The following is a 3872-nucleotide window of genomic DNA, read 5'->3' as shown; positions in this document are numbered from 1 at the left end:
GGGGGGCCGGGGGCGCGGCCCAGATGCTGGGGTGGAGGGAGGGGGGCCCCTCCGGCTTTGCTGCAGAATTGGGGGGAGGGGGGAGCAATGCTTGGGGCAGGGAGGGGGGTTTGGACGAGGGCCGGGGAGGGGGTCTGTCTAGATGGGTCGGGGTTTGGGGGGGCGGCTCGGGCCCGGGTCTGCCCCGGGTCCGAGCGGATTGGGGGGCGGCGGGGGCGGGGGTCCGTGGGGACCGCGACCCTCTCCCTGCCCGTGCTGGTCGCCCCCCGCCCCGCTTTGGAAAGTTCGCTAGCGCTCGCACGGAGCAGGCAGGGTGGGGGCGGCCTCTCCCCGGCCCCTTCCCGCCCCCCGCCTCAGAACGACAGAGGAGGCGGGGGTTGACGGGGGTGGGGGCAGCCGGCTAGGAGGACCCTTAGCCAGCCCCCACCCCCAAGAGGCCGACTACCTGCTCAACTCCAAGGCAATAAAGGACAAAGAGAGACGCTCCCAGGATGCCGTTATCATTCATTCAGTCGGATTTGTGCGGACCACTGGACTAAGCACTCGGGAGAGGACGATAGACACCTTCCCTGCCCACGACAAGGTGACGGTCAATCCCATTTGGGACGGGGACCGCGTCCGACCCGATTAACTTGCATCTACTCTGGGAAGCAGCCGGCCTGGGAGTCGGAAGGTCTCGGGTTCTAATTCCGGCCCCGCCCCTTGTTTGCTGTGTGGCCTTGGACTTCATTTCTCCAGGCCTCAGTTCCCTCTTCTGTCAAATGGGGATGGAGACCGTGAGCCCCACGTCGGACGGGACTGTGTCCAACCCAGTTTTCTGGCATCCACCCCAGCGCTTATAACGCTGCTTGGCACCTGGTAAACGCTTAAGTAAATAGTAATAATAATAGTTTGGGTATTTGTTAAGCGCTTACTATTTGTTAAGCACTGGGAGGACTAATGAGGTTGGATACAGTCCCTGTCCCACAGGGTGCTCACAGCCTTAGTCCCCATTTGACAGATGAGGTAACTGAGGCTCAGAGAAGTGAAATGACTGGCCCAAGGTCACAGAACAGATAAGGGGCAGAGCCAGCATTAGAACCCGGGTCCTTCTGACTCCCAGACCCGTCTCTACCCACTAGGCCAGGCTGCTTCTCTTCTCTATCATCGGAAAGCACTTACTGAGCGACCGCTGGCTGCAGAGCCCCGGAGGGACGGTACAGTCGATGAAAAGCAGCGCGGCCTAGCGGGTAGGGCCCGGGCCTGACAGTCAGAGGACCTGGGTTCTAATCCCAGCTCCACCATTTGTCCACCGGAGTGGATAGTAATTATGGTATTTGGGTGACCTTGGGCAAGTCACTTCGCTTCTCTGGGCCTCCGTTTCCTCATCCGTCAAATGGGGATGAGGATTGAGCACCCTCTGGGGGACGGGGCTGTGTCCAATGCGATTTTCTTGTATGTACTCCAGCGCATAGTACATAGCACTTAAATCCCGCGATTATTAGTAGTAGTAGAACACACAATCCCTCCCTCCGAAACGCCTCTGAAAGCGTGAACAGGTTAGAGAGAGAGGGGCTGTAAGTCCCCCGTGGGGCGAAGCCCCGGGGCCGGGCAGTGCCCGAGGATCGAGCCGGTGTGGCGGGGGGCGGCTGGGGCTGGGGGGGGGATTGGACCTGGGAGTCCTGCGGGTAAGCCGGGAAGCGGAGGGAGCGCCCCCGGATGAAAGCTGCGCTCCGTTCTTGACTTCTATCTCTACCACCCCCACCAGCCACTCATTCGATCATATTGAGCGCTTACCGTGTGCAGGGCACCGTACTAAGCGTTCGGGAGAGTCCGATATAACGGCATTCAGACACGTCCCTGCCCACAACGAGCTCACGGTCTAGAGGTCACCACTGCTACTGCTGCTCTCATTGCTGCCGCTACTAGGAATGATGATAATTACGGTACTCGTGAAGCACTTACTCCGCGCCGGGCACCGTGCCACGCGCCGGGGTGGATCCGAGCAAACCGGGTCGGACCCGGTCCGTCCCACGTGGGGCTCACCGTCTCCATCCCCATTTTCCAGATGAGGGAACTGAGGCCTAGTGAAGTGACTCGCTCAAGGCCGCACACCATACGAGCGGCGGAGCCGGGATTAGAACCCATGACCTATCTGACTCCCAGGCCCGGGCTCTATCCACTTGGCCCTGCATCACACAGCAGGCAAGTTGTTGATCAGGATTAGAACCCAGGTCCTCCTGATTCCCAGGCTATAACCACTAAGCCACCAGTTGGTAGATGGAGGGAGGAAGGGGCCGGGGGAAGACGCGGGCTTCCGAGTTGGGCCGAGCGCGGGTCGCCGCCATGAGGGAGGGCAGGGCGGGCCCAGCTGGGTGTGCCCACCCTCACGGGGCGGTCCGGACAGACGGCGCTCCGTCCGGCCCTGCTCCTCTCAGAAGACACCGTCTGTCCTCGAGGGAACCAGCAGATGAGCCCTCCTCGCTGACGGGGGGGGGCACGGTAGGCGGGCAAGGGTGGGCACAGCTGGGTATGACCACCCTCCCGGAAGCACCAGTCCAGCCACACCTGGCGGTGCCTCCGGCTTGGCTCCGTCGTCCTCCGCCGCCTCCTCCCCTGTGAGGTGACTCACCCCCGTGCCCCGTGGGCAGCCGGTGAGGTCACCGAGGACTCGATGAGCACGCGGGGGGAGACGCCACCCATCGGCTCGGCTGGGGGACCCGCCCGTCCGGAGGGCAGGCGTTGGCGTGGCGCCCATAGGCCGGTTCCGGTCGTGGGAGGGGAGGGCCTCGGCTTCGGGCCTTGGACGGTGACCTCCGACCTCTCCGCGGTCGGGGGCGGGTGGGGGCCGCTCTCCCGGGCGGGGGGCCGGGCCGAGGAGCCGGGATCGAGGGCAGCGCCCCACCCCCGACCCCGGGCCCGGGCGTGCCCGCGGCGGGCAGAGGCGTGGGAAGGGAGGGCGGCCGGAACCGGTCCGCCTGCAAGGTAAACCTCACTCGACTCCCGCCTGAAAGCCGGTGGCAGCTGGCAGATAAGATGGCCCGGGAGATCGGGCCGGGCTTGGAGGACGCCCCCTCCCCCCCTTTATTAATAGAAATAATAACGATGCTCATTTTCTTTGATATTTAAGCCCTTAGTCCACGCCAGACTCTGTACTAAACCCCGCGGTTAATCGGGTTGGACAGAGTCGCTGTCCCACTTGGGGCTCACGCTCCTCATCCCCCTTTTACAGACCGGGGAACTGAGGGGCAGAGCAGTTAAGTGACTTGCCCGAGATCTGTTGGTTTTATGGTATTTGTTAAGCGCTCATTACGTGCTGGGCACTGGACTAAAACCTGGGGCGGATAGAGGGAAAATCGGGTTGCACACAGTCCCCGTCCCGCATGGGGCTCACGGTCCTCATCCCCATTTGGCAGATGAGGGAACAGAGGCCCGGAGAGGTGACGTTCATTCAATCGTACTTATTGAGCGCTTACTGTGTGCAGAGCACCGTACTATGCGCTTAGCACTGTACTAAGTGAAGTGACTTGCCTACGGTCACACAGCAGGCAAGGGGCGGAATTGGGATTAGAACCCAGGTCTTTCCGACTCCCGGGCCCGGGCTCTACCCACTAGGCCACGCTGCTTCCCAAACCTGGAGATGCCCAGAGACGCTCAGCCACTTGTCCGAGTACACACAGAAGAGGCTTGCTTCATCCTCTGCGGGCCGGTAATAATAATAATAATAATGATGGTATTTGTCAAATGCTTACTACGTGCCAAGCACTGTACTGAGCGTCGGGGTGGGTGCAAACAAATTGGGTTGGGCACAGTCCCTGTCCCACGTGGGGCTCACAGTCTCCATCCACATTTTCAGGGAAGCAGCGTGGCTCAGTGGAAAGAGCCCAGGCTTG

The sequence above is a fragment of the Ornithorhynchus anatinus genome, chromosome 3 (assembly GCF_004115215.2).
Source record: "Ornithorhynchus anatinus isolate Pmale09 chromosome 3, mOrnAna1.pri.v4, whole genome shotgun sequence".
In the NCBI taxonomy this organism is placed as follows: Eukaryota; Metazoa; Chordata; class Mammalia; order Monotremata; family Ornithorhynchidae; genus Ornithorhynchus; species Ornithorhynchus anatinus.
This window is presented reverse-complemented; position numbering follows the sequence as displayed.